This window comes from Carlito syrichta, unplaced genomic scaffold (assembly GCF_000164805.1).
Source record: "Carlito syrichta isolate Samal-C Ts95f unplaced genomic scaffold, Tarsius_syrichta-2.0.1 Scaffold307118, whole genome shotgun sequence".
Classification (NCBI taxonomy): domain Eukaryota; kingdom Metazoa; phylum Chordata; class Mammalia; order Primates; family Tarsiidae; genus Carlito; species Carlito syrichta.
Window position 1 is genome coordinate 192,678 of NW_007251214.1, and position 7,992 is coordinate 200,669.

At 37.3% G+C, this 7,992-nt stretch overlaps 1 pseudogene; it reads left to right on the top strand.

Annotated features, from left to right (window-relative positions):
- LOC103266269 overlaps positions 1–6,866 on the top strand; it is a 38,995-nt pseudogene extending 32,129 nt beyond the window's left edge.
- Positions 6,867–7,992: the final 1,126 nt, after the last annotated feature.

Consider the following 7,992-nt stretch of genomic DNA (forward strand, 5'->3'; position numbering starts at 1 on the left):
CCTCAGCCTTCCAAGTAGCTGGAATTACAGGCATGTGCTACCACGCCTGGCTGATTTTTTGATTTATTGTAGAGATGAGGTTTCACTGCCCAGGCGGGTCTCAAACCCACAGGCTCAGGCAATCCACTCACCTCAGCTTCCCAAAGGCATGGGATTACAGGCTGAGCCACCGAGCCCGGCTTCCAAGATAAGTTTAAAAGGAGTTTTACTTAAACTAAACATAACGAATACAAAGTTTACTTTGATTTCTGTTCCACATCACTTGTCTAATTTAAAAAGTCTTAAAAATCACCAAAACAAAACTATAGATTGTACCTAGTGATAGTACGAATATGAAGCCCATTAACTTGACCAAAAAACAGTGGCTAGCATTTAAAGAATAGCTATGAAAGTGACTTACTATGAAAATACATACACTAATTTTTACTCTGAATAAACATATAAAGTAAACTAAACATAATGAAATAAAAGTAACACAACCAAAATTATTATGGTTGCATAATTGCTCATGAGTTTTTAAGTTTAGGATAAAGGTGATTTGACTGTTTTCACTTATGCTTGGCAACCTCCTGGAAAATGTTTTTGTCTTAAGATAGGCACTTGAGCAATTATTATTATCTTTAAGGTACCAATTCTATCACTATGTGAACTTAAACTTATGAACCTAAAACAATCTTCAAAGTAATTATAAAACACTAAATTACAGCATTAAAACTTAATTAATGACTCAAGGTTAAACCTTGTTAAACATAACCAGAGCCTAATAATTTTTGTCAACCTTCATATATATGTATATTGATTATATAAACTTGCATGATGTTACATTTACCAATTATGTTTAACACATGGATAAAACAATTATCATGTCTAGAATAACACTACCACCAACTCTTTTCAAAACAGTCCCAAATTACAGTCCTTGAAGTGCTTCAAGAAAGTTTCTAGGTGCACAGTTCTCCATGTAGGAGGAGTTTTCTCTCTGGGGCTTCTATGACCTTCAAAGCTTCATAATCGCCTTTCTTGTCCAGGTGTCTTCGTTACTTTTCTCTTATCCTGCAGTGTTTATTTCTAAAGAAAACTCAAAAGAAACTTTTAGTGATGTTTCCCAGGCCCCCAAGGTTGCTCTCTGTATTTAGTTAATTTATCATAAAAGTATCCAATTAGCATATTATGAATTCAGTGAAATTCACTCTATAAACGTTTACTTAAAATTTTAACTATAGAATTAAGTAAAAATCTTAACGATTAATCTTCATCCTAAATCTTTGAAAACAGTGTTATAAATCACCTACATAACTCCTAGATAAGTGTTAGAACTTATAATGAATTCATAATGAACTTTATATAAACTTGTGCTTCTAAAAAACCTTATCTCTAAACACTAAACTACATAATTCTAAATCAAATAAGGAGTGAGTATACTTATATCATTTTTTACTCAAGCAATATCTAGTAACTTATAACCAAGTGAAAGAAAGCATTCTTGATGTGCTTCAGAGTTTAACCATTGCATATGATAGAAGAAGCCAAATGGCATAGCGGGAAATGGAAAAATGAACCACGACATCCCCAGGTTAGCTGTGAGTATTTCACATAAACATGCCATTTTCTTCTTCCATGAGTGCACAGAATTCTTTGGCCATACCAACAGTAAAGGTGGAAGACAGAAGGGCCTCAGCTTCCCAGGCTCGCCCTGCAGCCCAGGATCTTCGGCCCACCAAGATCCTGCCAATCAGGTGGGCCTCCAAGGCTGGCTCCCAACAACCCATAATCTCCTATTCAAGGATAACTTTTATGTTTTCATATATCTTGCATGATATTCCACTATGTGACTGTGTAAATATATATACATGTAGATGTATATATCCAGATAAAGTTTATTTCATATTTGTGTAAGTGCTTTAGTTTATAATAGCTGAAGTTTCATGGCTGCTATCTTTCTGGAAGAAATTATTTTCTTTGCTGAATTGTGCCTTCCTTTTTTTAGATTAGAGAATATAGTTTATTTAGAAAGTAAATTAGAGAGAGAGAGAAAGAGGTAATTCACATCCCCAAGATAGGGGAGGGGGCCAAAGCTTAAAATAATATGGCCTGGCCATAGCTCAAAGAGCACATGGCCACACCATATGTTAACAAAGCATTGGCAGCGATGTTCTGGCCCAAATTGTGCCTTCTGAAGAAAACAAACCCTCTTAAGGTTAAGGATTAATTCAGTTGATGAATTGTAGGTACCAGTAAATTGACATTTCAAAGGACAATGGCATTCAGTTATGCTCTCAAACTCACTTTCTCATTGAATACTTGGATGTGTGAAAATATCAGTTTCCCTTGTGCTCAGTCACATCAGACCTTACTGGTTTTTCTCATTTTGGTATCTGTTTTTCCTTTATTTTAAACTCTTTTTTTTTTTTTTGCTTAAGTGTGTTTTTTTCTTTAAAAAAAAATACTTAAATGAAGAATAAAAGACAATTGAAGACTGGTGCTTTATTGGACTTTTTAATGAACTCTAAATGTTGATGAACCACCTATGTGCTTTATAATCTAAAGTATTTTATAAAACAATTCCTATTTTGAAAAAAGTTGTTTATGTATAAGTGGTCCTACATAGAGTAATATTTCTCACCCTTCCTCAATGCATAGACAAGATGTTCAGTGCATAATCAGTATTCACCTAATTTGAATTTTCCACATTCAGATAGCTTTAATGCTTCAGTCTCTGTGCCCTGACTGTATTCTTACTCCTCAGAGAGGCCTTGGTCTTGGGATACTTGTTATGAGCTGCACAGAAATTTTGAATGTTTATAATGTTGCTTTATATCTTATGGAGAAAAAAGTATAAATTATGAGCGTATGGAAGGAAAATGTAAATTTGAAGGAAAGTGTGTATTTAAAACAAATATGGCCTACTCCTGCTTATGCCAGGTCAGACCCATAAAATGCAACAGGAAGTTAATGAACCAAAGGCACATTGGAGATCTCCTCTTTCAGCCATCACTTGATAGATAAGGGATTGAAAACTTAACAAGTAAACTAAACATCTATTGCATATATTGTTAGTAACAAAACAGAATTGCAATCTCAGTATCCTAATTTCCAATCAATAAGTGTTCCACTCTACTACAGTAGCCACTCTAATTCCATTATCACAGATCTGTGTTCTATTCTATTTGTACCATTGGAAAGTTTGGGCAGTAAAACCAGTTACAGTCATTAATTGAAAAGTGACCTATTGTGTGATTGATTTGAAACTTCAGCAAAGAAGACAGAAGAAGACAGGGAAGGGAAAATGTTAAGGTGATGTATTATATTGGTAGAGGAGAGATAGTCTGTTCACCTTAGGAGATGAAGATTTAATGACTAACAACTCTGAAAGTTCTCGGTATCAGGTAAAAATCACCAGTGTGAATAATGGAATGTTAACAAAGAAGAATTTGGGGGGAAAAGTAGGAAGTGATTGTATGATTTGCTACCTAAGGGATACTACCCTAAGAAAATTTTAGCATGGTACTTGGTTCTGAACTAAGTCTTGCAGCCAGATTAAGCATAATTTTACTACTCAGAGACATCAAGATTGAGAATTCATGGATAATCTCTGTTCCTGAAAGTCAATGTTATATTTACTTCATCTTTATTCAAATTTAATTTCATCCAAAATGTTAGAATGAAATCGTTATCATGTAAACAGATTTTTAAAGCCAAAGAATTCAAGTTTTGTTTCTGTTCATTAAACCACAACTTTTATGAAACAAATGCTATGATCACAGAGCTATTGTGTAATATTCGTTATGATTGTACAGAAAGTATGATCTGACTAATGATCCAAAGCAGATTGAATAAATTAAAATATTCAATTCCAAGAATAAGAAAAGAAAAAGAGAAATGAAAGTTATCACCAAGAGAGAAGAGACATGCGTTAAGGTCAGTTCTGCATGATACTGAAACATCTGGACAAAAAGTATTAGCTCTGGTGGAATATCTGGATTCTGAACCTGTTCTAGGTCAGTCATCTTGATGACTAAGAGAACTAACCCTTTGCATGCAGCTGTTTTAGTGATTTCAGCAGAAACAATAGTTTTTTTTTTTTTTTTACAAATATTGCATTGCAGTTTCCTTTTTTTGTTTCTAATTTTACCCCAGACTTAAGAGATGATTCATGTTAGTCAGAAGTGTCCTCACTGGGGGTCTTACCACTTTTTTTTTCAAAGTGTGGCATGAACATTTTCAAGATCTGATAAAAATCCACTGTTAACCTACAGTCCGTACTCAGAGGACATTAGTTGGGATTGTCTCAATGGAGATACTGAGTGGAATGCCTTGATTCAAGAGAACCAAGGAAACAAAATCCAATTTTCTCATTCCCATTTGACAGGTGAGTAAAATGAGTCTCAGTGATAGTAAGTGACCCACCCATGTTCACATGGATAAATGTGAGATGAAGGCTTGGTTTCAAACCTGTAGCTTCCTTGCTAGAAAAGACATTCTCATTTAAAATAAAGTCGCAGTGTTTTACTATAAATCTGACAAAGAACTATTATCCAGAATCTAAAAAGAACTCAGGTAAATCAGTAAGAAAAAATCAAATAACCCCACTAAAAAGTGGGGAAACGACATTAACAGATATCTCTCAAAAGAAGATATACAAATGGGCAACTATCATGAAAAAAAGCTTAACATCATTCATTTTCAGGGGAATGCCAATTGAAACCACAATGAGATACCACCTTATACCAGTCAGAATGGCCATTACTAAAAAAATCAAAACCCAATAGATGCTGGCACGAATGAGAAGAAAATGGACACTTATACACTGTTGTGGGAATGTAAATAAGTACAACCTCTATGGAAAACAGGATGAAGATTTTTCAGACAACTAAAAGTAGATCTAGCATTTGATCTAGTAATTCCACTACTAGGTATCTACCCCAAAGAACAGAGATTGTTATATGAAAAAGAGTTGGTGGGAATGAAAATAGTACAACCTTTATGGAAAGCAGGATGAAAATTCCTCAGACAACTAAAAACAGATCTACCATTTGATCCAGCAAATCCACTACTAGATATCTACCCCAAAGAACAGAGATCATTATATGAAAAAGACACCTGCACATACATGTTCATTACAGCACAATTCATAATTGCAAAGATGTGGAATTAACATAAATGCCTGTCAACCACTCAGTGGATAATGAGAATGTGGTAGATACACCATGGAATATAATTCAGCTATCAAAAAGAACGAAATGAAATCTTTTGCAGCAACTTGGATGGGATTGGAGAGCATCACAAGTGAACTGACTCAAGAACAGAAAACCAAACACCATCGTTCTCACTTGTAAGGACACGCAAATCCTCAATTAAGGACATGCAAAATCATAGAGGATGGCATCATGGACACTGGAGACTCAGAAGGGGGAGGAAAGAAAGGAGTGGAGGTACATAAAAATGTCATCTATTGGGCACAATAGGCACAGGTGGAAGTGGTGGGTACATTTAAAGCCCAGATCAAAACTATTTGTACTCTCAAAGCTATTAAATTTTTAAAAAATGAAATAAAATAAAATACCAGTGTTTGGTATTTGCGTGGCGATTTTTAATTTGCAGTGCTTTTATTCATTTGTATTTCTTGGCATAATTCCCTCTCATTTTTTGTAGTCATCCATGTTAATATTTAATATTTATTCATTTCTGTGACGTGCTGTAGAAATCACCCAAACTGTGTAGGTTTAAAGCATTCCCTTGAGGGAACCGGCGGGCGGCCGCGGCTGACTCTCCTTCCTGCGCCTCCTTGGTGCTGGGAGGCGGGCCGCAAAGTCGCAGTCTACGCCGCCGCCTCTCGGGCCGGCCGACCCACGTGACCCACGCAGGCTCTGAAGCGGCGGGCTGCACCGAGGCAGCGGCGGCGGTGGCGACCGCTGCTGGGGAGCTAGCGGCCTGGCGAGGGACCGGCCGGCCGCCCTCTCGGACAGCCGCCGCAGAGGGAAGAAACGGCGGAGGCTTCGGCCGCGGGGCGGAGGCGGGCGCCGCTGTAGCCGCGCCCCAGTTTTCTGTCACTTTCGCAAGTGCGAGGTCAGCCCCAAACTACCGGAGAATATGTGTCCCAGATGCGAATCAGGCTTTATTGACAAGTGACCAATGGTGGTGGCAGCAGGATAGACAATAGCACATCAACACCTTTTGCAGAGCTCTGGGACCATTTGGATCACACGATGTTTTTTTCAAGATTTTAGACCATTTCTAAGTAATACTCCACTGGACCAAGATCACAGAGCCAACGAGAGGAGTCACCAAACTCACACTGACTTCTGGGGACCAAGTCGGTCTCCACGGCCGCCAATGACTCAGAGATACAGATCTCAAGGAAGACCTCGACTTGACAGATCTCCAGCTATTGAAGGAATAATACAACAGATCTTTGCAGGATTCTTTGCAAATTCTGCAATTCCTGGATCCCCACACCCCTTTTCTTAGAGCGGGATGCTGCACTCTAACCCTGGGGACTATGCCTGGGGTCAGACAGGACTTGATGCCATTGAAACCCAGCTTTTAGGACAACTGGAAAACACATGGTCTTCCCCTGCTGACAAAGAAAAGATCACATCTCTTCCAACAAATGACAGTAACTCAGGAACAAGTGTCCAGTATCCAAAGAGGATTACACAGTTAAAGAGGAAGTTCGGCAGTTACCTTGCAATCACTTCTTTCACAGCAGTTGTATTGTGCCATGGTTAGAGCTGCATGATCCATGTTTTGTATGTAGGAAGAGTTTAAATGGTGAAGACTCTACTCAGCAAACCCAGAGCTCTGAGGTCTCTGCAAGCAACAGATTTAGCAATGACAGCCAGCTACATGACCGATGGACTTTCTGAAGCTAAAGACCACACCTGAACCAGGGTTGTGGTAGTCTTTTTACCATGGCTGTAAATTGTATCAAAACAGAATAGTAATAGATGGATTTAGGAATCACATAAGAGACCCAACCCATAATATTAATGCAATGAGTGTTTATCTTCCTAAATTTAAGGTTAGTATATACAGATAGAGTTGTATCTGCAAACAAATGCTTCTTATTCCTGAATTCAGAGTGATACTTTTATAAGTGTGAAACTTAATTATGTGGGTTTCACCCTGCCTGAATAGAATTAATTCCTTAAAGTCTAGCTAGGTTCCTGGTATCTATCATGTTGCCTTGTAAAGGGTGTTTCCACGTCCTTCTCCAACCTCTACCCTACCATTAGTGTATTTTATAGTAAATATGATAGAATCAGAGCCTTGAAGTCCTGCTGCTATAAAATCCTTTGTCTTAATTGTATAAAACATCTACTTTTGACCATGTTAGCCATAAAATGAGGTCAAATTTATTCAGGAATCTAAGAAGATTTTGGGTTTTTTTGATCCCTAGAGAATAAATTAAAGAAAAATCACAAAGGGAAGAGAGCAGTAGATGTTCATCAAATGCTTTGGTTTTCTTATTTTAATTTTTAAAGACTACATCAGGAGATGCACTTCCCCCAGAAACTGATGTAACATGTCCTAGGAGTTTTATCTTAATAGGGATCTGATTCTTGTTTCTTTTTGGGAATGAGTTGGGCAATGTATAGTCACAGAAAGACAGATGTTTGAAATCTTTACTTCTCAGATTTTTAAAAATGATTCCCAGCTCGTTAAAAAAAAAAAGCATCCCCTTATTTGAATGGAATACATTCCGAGTCCCATAGGTGCCTGAAACCACAAATAGTACCAAATTTTATATCTGCTATATCTTTCTCTATACTACATACCTATGATAATGCTTGAGGTACAACAGCAAAACCAGAACAAATTGCTTTTTTCATCTTCACAATTTCATGAATAGGAGACTCATTCTTACCATAGATCTCAGCAATCTCAGCATGCGATGTTTCTTTCATTATTAATTGGAGCACTTTCATCTTTTCACTTAAAGGAATCACTTTAGACTTCCCTTTGGCATGTTCAAATAGCCAGCATCCCTAC